Consider the following 11,856-nt stretch of genomic DNA (forward strand, 5'->3'; position numbering starts at 1 on the left):
TGGTTTTGCACACTACCTGGAGAAAGTATGAGGTTTTGATGAAATAGAAGGAAGCAGAGGGGAGCAGAGAAATTTGGTTTTGGTTCTCTCAAGCAGGCATTGAAAATAGCACAGCTGAAAATCTTGGCTTTATCTGACAGTTTCATGGGAGCAGAGATCATTGCTGAATGGGAAAACATTAAAAACCTGGTCTACATTAAGAAAAACTAGAACTCTCATCCAGAAGAATAGTCACTTTAATCTTCTGTTTCTTAATTGGTCTTTCCCACAAACTGCACCATATCTTGCCCCAGGGCTTCCATTTGCATTTGTTCAATTAGAAGAGAGATGAAATTCTCAGTGCGAAAGTGCTGAGCTAGTGTATTTCCTTTGGCATCCAACTTAGGGAGGCCTATCACACATCTTATCCTAGTGTAGCTAAAAGCAATTCAAGCTAGAAATGTTTCTAAGTCCACTTTCCAATAGGTTGTTCCTACTGGTAGTCATAGTAATACCCCTGGTGTTTAATGTCAGAAGGCACAGATCACTGTTGCCCACTTTGTGCATTTAATCAGTGTGCAAAGATGCTCATGTGGTACAGAAAGTGCGTTCTTGTGTGTTAAATACAGAACACTTGCATGTATGAAACATGAAACTTTTCACACCATGTTGTTTTACTCAGGTTAACAGTTTGCCCTACAAAGAGCTACTTAAAATACGTTTGAGCTACCACATGTATTTTGAGATATCTTCAGAAAGGTTAGGTTTAGCTATTTACCACACAGCTATAAAACTGTGCTCATATATAGCTTCCAAACAGAATTTTATTTATTTATATTTATTCCATGCTAGACACAGCCCTGAACAGGTATTTGGAGCACCACTTTCAGTTTGACATATGAAGTATTTGCTATATTTACTCTTCTCCATCCCCCTATTCACTTGTTTTCCCTAGGTCAGCTTTTTCCTGGGACAGGATTGTCTTAGTAATACAGCCCTAGAGTGTCAGATGTGACTAAGTCTCCCCCATAGTTTGTGGCCTCAGTGGAGAATTAAGTAGATAGACTGGGAATAGTCTGTTGTGGAAACTTGTGCCCAGTGTAGTCTTTTATGTCATATCTGTACTGTAAACTGTGCATTCACTGTGGTCTACATAGCATATCCTAAGACCCAGATATTTTCATTTTTATTATGCTAATACCTTGCTTTATTATAGTAGTACTAGACTTTTGATGGTGACATATAGAGCACAGAAACAATTGTTGAAGTGGGTGGAATGAATTCCAAACAGTTATCTCATTTAAGAGGAAGCATAAACAACTTATTACTTCTTGGTCAGGTTTTGCAATTCAGTCAACAAAGCAGGTACAGTTTTCTGAAAAATGTTTCTGATCAAATTAGGATAAAATTCATAACACAATCAATTTTGTATCAGCCTGGCTATGCAGTTGTTAATCACAGTAACGGTAAAACTGGAAAGCTATTAGTGAGTTTGGCTGCTTGTGGTGGTGTGGACACACATATAGCCACCTGGATGAGGAACCTAAAACCCTTATTTATATTGGCATCCACTCTAAACTTGATTGCATGAACTCTTTACAGTCCAGGGGACCTTTATCAGTACAGGCAAGGGCAGATTTAGCTATCTATTACAATAATCTCTACATTATTAGTCTTAATTTTTCCCTTGATGGCAGTAGTCTTTGTAGGAAGCTCCAGTTTGAGCATTTAGAAAGACAGCTGATTCCCTCATCACGTATTCATCACATCTTGTGTGCAAGGGCATCCCTGAAAAATATTTTATCCTCTGCTTATATTGTGTAGGTAAAAATTAATTGCTTCTTAGGAAGTTTTATACTGGCTTGCTACCTCTTTCAGAGAGGTGAATGGTTGTTGATTTGATACCTCTTGTCGAAGACACAGCAGAAATGTGCAGAAAGCTCAGTCCACACATTATCCATCAAGCTGAAGCATGAATCAGAACACATGCACAGAGCTGAGGTTATTTTCACGGCCTTGGACATCTTCCAGCTGCTCTCTCCAGAGCTGCTGTCTGACTCATCTCTGCTTGTAAGAAAAAAGTTGTGACTGCCATCACTGAGACAAAAAAATGCCAGTCTGAAATTCTTCTGCACCCCTATGTAATACCAATACTTTAAAAAAAGGAGTTTGTATACTTCATTCTTCACCTCATGTGAATAAAACCTCTTCCTCCCCAGGTTACTGTGTTAGGTTCAAAAATTATTTGAAGTTACTTCTTAACCTCTTCACAGATGACATCTTTCATTCTCCTTCCATAAACAAATGTGTTTATAATGGATAAAGTGCTTTATTTTCACTGTCTCTAAGTGCCTTGGGGAAAGTATCTGATAGTAAGAGTCTTCTCAATACAGCAGATATTAGCTGGTAATTCAACTAGATCAGTTCAGGCTATAAATCAAGGGTGGAGTCTGGGCAATGTTGGCAATTGCATCTTGAAGCACATGCAAAATAGTTCAGCAGGTTCTATACAACTGTTAGTAGTCAAGACTGGGTGGCTGTTGTTGCAAGTTTTAATGAAACAGGAATTGTTTCATGTCAAAGGACTGTTGATATGCAGGAGATCTAAAAACTCTTCCTAGCTTCAGAACTTCAGAAATACATGCTGTAAAACAATGCTTGGTTTTCAAATAGCTTCACACAGCAATGTTTGCTTGCTCTTTTTGGCTGTTGCTCTTCTGTGCTTTCAGAAGAGTCGTAGGAGACATTGAAATGCCATTTCAGTCACAAAGCAATTTACCTTCTGGTAGAAGGAAAGGGTTTTTTGTCTCTGAAACACAAAAGAAATTAAATTATTCACTTGCAATTATATTTGTCCTTTTATTTGGTGTTGTTGCTCAGTTCACAAAGCTCCAAGCCACTCCACAATGACTTTCATGAAGTATTATGGGATGGGAATTGTAACTATTGAGGATACAGTCACGCCACTGAAGACAGACACCAAAATTCTGCTCTCATTTTGGACTAATACAAACACAGAGCTATCAGTTCAGAATACATAGTTTTTTCTCTCAATTTCCTACCAAAAAAACTAAGGGCAGGATATAGTCCATCATAAGTACATTTTTTTTTTATACATTGTCTTCAGGAATTATTTTGCACAAATTATTTTCCAGAGTGTTCCTTGTCTCAAACTTCCCAAAGTAGTAAATGCCTCTTAGGGTTTCTTCAAGCATTTGAAGTGGGAATGATCATGTAAACATCTCTGACACAAATCCTGAGACCCCTGTGTTTTGTTGTTCCTGTACGATGAAAGAAGACAGAATTGACCCCACAGGTTCAGTACTCCACCTTCCTTAAGGTATAGCAAATGCCCAAACTTCTTTTTGGACTTCCACTTCTTGGAAAAACAGTATCAAATGAGAAACCTGGTGTAGGAGTTGCTTAAAATAAGGGGGAGAGGAGGATTGGGGAGGAAAAAACCCCCAAAACACCCCCCAAAAAAAACCCAACAGAGAACAGGTTCATTTATAAATCTTGACACATGAAAAAGACACCACTCTGAGGATTAAGAACGTTGTGGGTGTTGTGTGGGAATAGAAAAGTTTTCAGCTGAGGCCTTAATTTTCCTCAGACCTTTAATGATCGTGCCTCACTTGATAAATATATAACTATCTCTTTTTGCTGCTGAAATAGATTGGAGGTTTTTGGTGGTGTTAGGCTTGCAGTGAGATAGCAATATGTTCTTTATTAATTACTGTTTCTTTTTCAGAGAAAGCCCATGCAAAGTTATAGCTACATTGCTTTTGTCAAAATAGTAAACATACATTTGGAATCAGTATCTTTTAGTTAAATAGACATAAAAATAGAGTTTATCAGGTTTTCCATTTGACTTCCTCTCTATAGGTTACAACCATATTCTTCTATCACTATTCATATTAAGAAAGTGTAAAGCAATTTAATAATACTGTAACAGGATACAACTGCTTATAATATAATTGCTGCTGTTGGGAAGTACTTAGTCAAATTAATATTTTTATGTATAGTCTTTCCTGATGTTTAACAAAATATAAACATAAACCAGGATTAATCTTGAAGCCATATGCGAAAAACAAATCCTGGAAAAATTTCTGGGTGGTCATCTTAGGTCTACCCTCTTGCATTTTTGTGTAGCATCAAAGGAAGGTTTCCCTTCCTCTTCCTGCAGAGTTAATGCATAACACTTTGCCAATGTCCTCTCCTTGGCAATAAATATTAGATACAAGTCTGAGGACACAGATTTGAGAAAGAGACTGGACAGAGTATCTCAGTATTCTTACTAACACAGGCCCTGTGGAAGCAGGGGTGTTTGGCTAGTCTCAGCCCATCCTCAGGGCAATAACATTCCTATTTGGAGCACATATAAAAGTTCAATGTATTTTGAAAAGAAAATAATTAGTAGTGTTATCAGTGTCTCCTCACTAATTTCAGATGACATTGTAGAAGTGATTTTAGAGACTGATAAATATTACTTCAGTAACTGCTTCTTTTTAAGTATAGTAAAATCAGCAATCTAAGCCAATTTTTGCAAGTGTTTTCCCCTTGCAGTTAGAAAGTAAGTGGATTAATGAAGAGAAAAGAGTTTATTCATTGCTTCAGGAAGCTATGCAGGGAAACCTGTAGTTAGTATCTGTGTGCACAGCCATCCAAATTACTCCGTGCCCTGGAAATTGAGTAATCTTACCTCAAATAGAAAACAAACCATTTCAGTGCTACAGTACTATGGTAAAGGGTTGGACTCGGTGATCTATGAGGTCTCTTCCAACATTGGTGATACTGTGATATTGCTCAGAGTGATCCTATCTGATACCTACTAGTGTGGAGCTGGCGAATTGTGACAATTTGGAGATTCTGGAATCACGGTAGTCTCATTTTTTAGCTTACTGTTGGGGCAGCAACCTCATTCTCCATGGCTCAGCACCTGACAATGCCTATTCTCAAGGAGCCACTTGCAAGTTGTATGCCCCAGTTAGTGACTCCCAGGCTTGTCATTGAGAGAAGGCCTGCGTGCACTGCTTGTCAGAGCTTCAATGGCCCTCCTAATACGAGGCAAACCTAGAAATGAAGTGTACTAATTCCTGCATTTCTGTTCCGTGGACTTCAGGCTTTAACTGCTGGCCATTTCTTTTTGAAGTGGTTTTGCTTTGTCTGTCATCAGTAACCTTCATTTGAAACAGGCACTGATGCTCCATCCCTAAAGCTAGCAGGTGTATACAGATATTAATTAGTAGTATAGTAATATAGTAGTAGTATAAATAATTAGATCAAATATTCTAGTAAGAAACATACAATATAGCTATAATATGATAAAGGATCTTTACATTATTATAGAAATAAAAATCCCTTAAGAGAGCTTAAAGAGATGCTGAGACACTGATTCAGAGGTCTGTTCAGGTTTCTGTGAAGGCCATGAACATTGCACAGCACTGAAAATAGAACCAGGTTTATACTGCTTTTGTGTGAGTTGAGTGACACATTTGTTTGCAAACCAAATCATTCTAATTATAATATTTTCTTGTCCAGTTTTTTCCCGTTAAGGTATGTTTGTCATGGTAGGCCTAAACAGGCCAAAATAGGCTTATACGTGTCCTGGCTTGCCCAGATAATTTTTTTCTCATCTCCTTCCTTGTGCTTTTGGGGAGAAGCAACTGTGAGAAAGAGGACAAAGAAGCTGGTGCCACTGAGTCTAAGGACTCTGGCTTGCCCACTCTTGTTTCACTCCTGTTTACATCCTGGGCTAAACAAGGTACACACACTTGGCTCATGCCTGCCTTGTGCAAGGCCTATGTTTTACTCAACTTGCTTCAGGTGAACCAAGCCTGTGGCTTCATCTCATATGGTCAGTGTCGGCTTACTGCCATTCTGATTGGCTGTTCTGTGTCCAAAGGCCCATTGGTCTTGGGCTGTGTTGTTAAAAAGGAGAGATGTGCTCTGCCATTGTATTCATGTTTGCCTGCTGCTATTGCTCTCTGCTTCTGGCAGTGTTCTGCCTCACTGCCTTATTGCATCTGGAACTGCCTGGAAAGTGCCTGCCTTGAGGTTACCAGGAGCAGGCCCTAAATGCCTCCGTGCAATAGGCCTGCATAGCCAGCATGGCGTTGTGCTAGAACTGCACGTGGCAAGACATCCTGCCTACACCTGAAAGTCTCCTGCCAAGATGGGAAGTCCTGGAGGTACACAGATCATCCAGAGACATCGAGATAAGGTCAGAGATCGTCTGCCTCCTTTCCCCAGCACCCTGTGAAGTCTGGGAAGAATCAGAAGCCTCAGCGGCTAAAAAGACACTGACAGGACTCCCTGAAAGCATTTGGGAACTGTCTGAAGCTGTAGCTAGCCCTGCAAGTCGGGAGCTAATATTTGTGAGTGAATACTTAAAGCCTCTTGTAATTCATCCTTGTCTTCTGCCATAAGCAGAAAGAAGCTCCTTGCGTCCATCTAGTGGATAAATGGTATAACCAACCACAGGCAGGGTAATTAACTGCAAGAACCTTCTCTTCCTGTTCAATTAATGTTTCTGTTTTTGCTAGTTATTTCTTAAACCTTCTAGATCCTGTGCTATCATCTGTATAATGTTTCCATGACTGTTGCAAGAGAACCTGATTATCACTAAAATTCTTGATCAGAGGAGTGAGACTAAATACCAAAATTAATAAATATTAATTTTGAAAAATCATATCTCACATCAAATAATTTCCCTTCCATTACATTAGCTCACAATATTTAGCAGTGTTCAGCTGCAATAGTTCATCACCTTTTTGTCTTGGGCTTCAATTTTTCACAGTGTAAGATCATCTTTACTTTGGAGACACAGAGCTACTTTGTTCATCTTACAATGGTGCATGCCAGGTCTCTGGTCTGCTTTCTTCTACTGCATTTCCCAGGTGCCTTCCACTTTCCTACTAGTGCCTAGCTCGCCTCTTACTGAAACTGTCTGTGGGCTCTTTCCCTGAGAGTTCAATATGAATATCTGTTGGCATACAAGGCTTTGCACTCAGTGTTTCTCTTTATTTTGCCCCAGAAGTTCTTCAGAATATTTCAGTCCTTCTGCAAATGTTTTCTTCTAAATTCAATGCCCCTGTAAAGCTTCCTCCCTTTTCAGTTGTGTTGCAAATTTTGTTCATTCTTTGAGCTATAGTCAGTCTCCTAATGCTTGTTGCTATGTATTCTTGTTGTGGGGGTTTTGGCCCATTTTTGTTTCCTTTTTTTTCTTTTTCAAATCCAAACTGCATCATAATAGAGCTAACAACTTAATTTCTCTGTGTTCAGGCTTGGTAACTATGAAAATGCAATAACAAACAGGCATTGACTTCTGTCAATGTGCATAATAAAACTTGTCATCCAGAGAGATTAAATATGGAGCAAGACAAAGCTGGTATTCACTAAACATGAAGCCATGGTTACAGCTACCATTACAGCCCTATATTAAGAATTACTGTAAATGAACATTTTAAAGAGATGGAATTGGAAGCCTAGGAAAAGTTGTTTGTGCTTTATCAGAGAGCAAAGCTTTCAGTTATTCTGACTGAAGTATCCTGAAATTATTGCATTTTTCCCTCTAGTCAGCTGAAGCCAGTCACAACATGCTGAGACTGGTCTTCTCCTAATTGTTACCCTACAAAGTTTGCTTAAAGTAAAGCCAGGATCAAACACGATTTTAAACATCCCTGCTTCTCTCAAACACTGAGGGCAGAATTCTGGGAATGGCTACTTAACCTATCCTTTGGTACCTAGCCTGTGCTCCAGCCTGCACTGCAGTGTCAACTTGCATCAGATCTAAACACTTTAAGGTTTGGGCATATGTTGAAAGGTTGTTTCATACTTCAGTGTTTACTAAACTGTCTATTTTTTGAACAGTCACTTTTAAACTGAATGCAGCTGCATTTTTGCTAGGATGATGATATGCTGCTGAGCCTGAAGAAAAAAACACAGGCACAGACGTGATTGTTAGCAAGGCTGACAGCTCACAAATTCTAAATGAAAAAGTATTCTCCTGTTCTGGGATGCTGGGATCAAGCAGTCGTTTATAACGCTGGGATGAAGGTGCCAGAGGTTGCAAGATCATGTCTGTTTACTAACAACTAACCTTAAAAACAAACGTTGTTTATGGTGATGCACAAGCTTGGTTATCTAATTTCCTCTTTCATCAATAGCTCTTCCTCTGCAGAATTAATTTTGAAGATCTTTTGCTAGCTGATCGAAACAGAGGAACACGGAGTTGTATAAGGTATTCCTGTCTTTCCTAATTGCAGGTTTCTTTTGCCTGTGGAGGCGGGGGGAGAAGGATACCTTCAAGTGTCAGACGCTTTTTCAGCCTGAGGTTTCTGTCTGAAGGTACAAGTACTGTTGCAAAGTACTCTTATGGAGTTTGAATATGGAAGTACCGATGGAAACTTAAGGTGTTGTGGTGTGTAGCTGGATGTACAAACAGACAATTTTCCAAACTCAAAAAATGCTGGTAAGACTTCAACCTCATCTAGGTGTACCTTCGTTAGCAGAGGGTTGGGTTAAATGATCTCCAGAGATCCTTTCCACCCTCTAACCTACGATTCTATGATTGCACCCTTTACAAATGATAATCAGCTAGTCTGCCAAGATGCAAAGAGGGGAAAGCTCACTTAGAATTTATGTAATGAAGCAATTAAAATTTGCACAATGAGACAACACGTCCACCAAAGTCAGAAGCATAAATACTACGTTCTTTCCTTATCAAAGGTGAATTAATTAGTACTAAAGTGGTTTGAGTCTGCTGGTAATTTCCATTTGCTTTTTTGCAGAGGCAATGTGATTTTATTTATTTATTACTTTAAAGTCAAAATTACTAAATAACCTGTTTAACATCACAAATCATTACGTGTAAATCTGACACAGGTAAAAATTCAGTCAGCACAGTACTGGATTTCCTTCTGAAGACAAAATAAAAAAGCCAGAGAAGCAGAATGCTGCATAAGGCAGGGTTTTCAGTAAACAAGGTTTGTGTGTAAATGAGATCAGTGTTTTTATGCCTGTCTTGTCTCATATATGAAGATTTTTTTTTTCCCATGGATGTAAAAACGAGTAGAGGTATCCTCAGAGGGAAATTAGCATCATAAAGGGTTCAGGGAGTTTTTTCTTGCTTGTTTAGCTTGGGATTTCTGAAAGCTGCTCTGTTAGAGGAAATTCCTTCCACTCAGTTTACTTCTCAAGGATGCTTTAGTGGAGATGAAGTGGTCCTTGCTGAGAGGTAAGCCCTTCAAGGACTCTCTGGCACCTGCCCTTCGAGCAGCTGTATTATCCAATTCATTACACCCTTCTATTCTTCCTCCCACAGAAGGTAGTAGCTTGATTCCTTTGCCATGAGCCATCATGGCTGTGAGGACTATTTCACCAAGGTTCTTCCAGTGGTTCCTCCTAGGCTCTAACTGAAATATGTGTGTTTTGTACACAGCCTCTGACCACACCATGTGGCCCAAGTTTTACAGACCTGCCTGCCCTATATTACTGCTCCTCAGGGCCTTGTAGCACAAGGATGAAGCTGTGGGTTGAAGAGTGAACTACCAATTGGATCTGTGATGGCCACTGGGTCCTTCCAGCTCTGCCTTTAAGGTGTACTGGATTGCCCATAAACAAACTGCACAAGGATGTCCGTCAGACATTAAGAGTGAGTGGTTTGCATGAGACTAGAGCTGAGCAAAAAGTCTGAGAAGAAGGGTCGAGCCAGAAGCTTGTGTGCCTATTTGTAAAGAAAGCCTGTTTTAATAATCTTGGTATTTTTTGACCATCCAGGTTTTAGTCATGTGGAAATCACAGAATAAATATTTGCCTGGAAATGCTGCATTGGAGGCCACTGTCTAGGGTGATACACATGTTGATCTACTCAAGGCAGAAATCCATCTTCTGTAAGATTTTTTTTTTCCTGTTGCTTTGTCCCTGTGTGTGTGGATGCCTCATTGACACTACTCATCTTGAGGAAAAGTTCAAACAGGATCTTACTACTGTTCTTCCTCAGCCTCCTGAGTGCCCACCAAGGCTCTTTGGACATACAGACACTATCCCTCTACTAATGTAGTGTAGATATGTGATCTCAGAAAAAGAAGAGGATAGAATATGGGCTTTGGAGGAAGAAAAGTAACGAATTACTGTAAGAAGGGGAAGAAGTCTTCGCCTTCTAGCACCTATAAAAGCTGTCAGTAGTAAGAAGAGGAGGATTCAAGATATGCAAAAGATCGAACAGAGAAGGAATGCTTCTGCCCAGTTAACTTTGAGGTTAATAATCTCTTTCAAGATCATGATGCAGGTTAGTGATATTATTAGTAGTAGTATTTGTATAGTTGTGATATTTGTGTAAATTCTTTCCAGTACATGAAGTAAAACTATTACTCCAAAGCATTTGTGCTCCAGGAGAGAGATCTGGAGTGTAACTATCTCAGGGGCGACTTTCTATGTGCCAGGCAAAGTATTCCTTAAGGGATCAATTCAGTACCAACTTTGCACATGTAAGAGAAATATCAGAGAATTTACTTCTCCTTTACACAATTTTTATTTGCACAGGAAACAATCTGCACAAAACACTTGAGCTACGGCAGAAAATGCAGATGTCTCTACAGCTCCCCTGCCCTTCTATACAATAGGTATGTTGAAGTACAAGTCATATGTACAGGAGCTTTCTGGAGTTCTTAGGAAGAAAACCCCAGGCCAGCCATAACAATGCATAGGCTCAGTGAAGCACTGCTCAGGCTGGTTACCAAGTATTTGGGATTTACAAACCCATGTAATCAAGGTCTTTCACTAACGACCGGTAGTTATTTCAGTCTAGCTCTACGTGCAATCTAGTTCTTTCTGTTTTTTAACCAGTTTCTGCATCTCACAAATAGTTTACTTGCATCATAAAGCCAGTCAGCTTATGGCAAACACATACTGCTATGAAGTGAGTGACCTGAATCTGCAAAAGAAAATTAACATCGCTGCAACAACTTTCCAATTCCCCCTTCCTTATTTGTTCTTGTAACTGAGGAAGTGGACAAGGGTAATAAACTGTGTTGTGTTGTTGTATTTGTCAAATTGATTTAACTTTATCTTGAAGTCTGAATTGTTGTAACATTTGTGAGGGAAAAAAAATTTAGACCAACTGTACTATTCTTGATACAAGTGTGACATTTATTTTATATTTCAGTGTAAGGTCTTTCACAGAATCACAGAATATATTTGATTGGAAGAGACTTTCAAGATCACTCAGTCCAACCTTCAACCCCAGCACTGAAGGGTCAACACTAAACCATGTCAGTGACCACCAGGTCCACATGCTGCTTAAACACCTCTAGGGATGGTGACTCCACCACTGCCCTAGGCAGACTATTCCAATGTTTGATAACCCTTTCAGTGACAAAATATTTCCTAACATCCAGCTTAACCCTCCTTTGGTTCAGCTTGTACCCATTTCCAGTAACTGATACTTCTTTCTTCTTTTCTCCTTTTCTCTTTCTTCTTTTCTCCTTTTCTCTTTCTTCTTTTCTCCTTTTCTCTTTCTTCTTTTCTCCTTTTCTCTTTCTTCTTTTCTCCTTTTCTCTTTCTTCTTTTCTCCTTTTCTCTTTCTTCTTTTCTCCTTTTCTCTTTCTTCTTTTCTCCTTTTCTCTTTCTTCTTTTCTCCTTTTCTCTTTCTTCTTTTCTCCTTTTCTCTTTCTTCTTTTCTCCTTTTCTCTTTCTTCTTTTCTCCTTTTCTCTTCCTTTTCTCCTTTCTAGCTATTTGCCTCAAACTGCAAAATGAAAGTACTTCTTTTGTACTTTTCTTCTACTTGGATGTGGAACTTACTTTAAAGCCTGTTAAAGCAGACTGACTGTTTCCATTAAATAATACTGAACAGTTGATAGAGTAACAAATTCCAG

This window comes from Pogoniulus pusillus, chromosome 9 (genome assembly GCF_015220805.1).
Source record: "Pogoniulus pusillus isolate bPogPus1 chromosome 9, bPogPus1.pri, whole genome shotgun sequence".
Lineage (NCBI taxonomy): Eukaryota > Metazoa > Chordata > Aves > Piciformes > Lybiidae > Pogoniulus > Pogoniulus pusillus.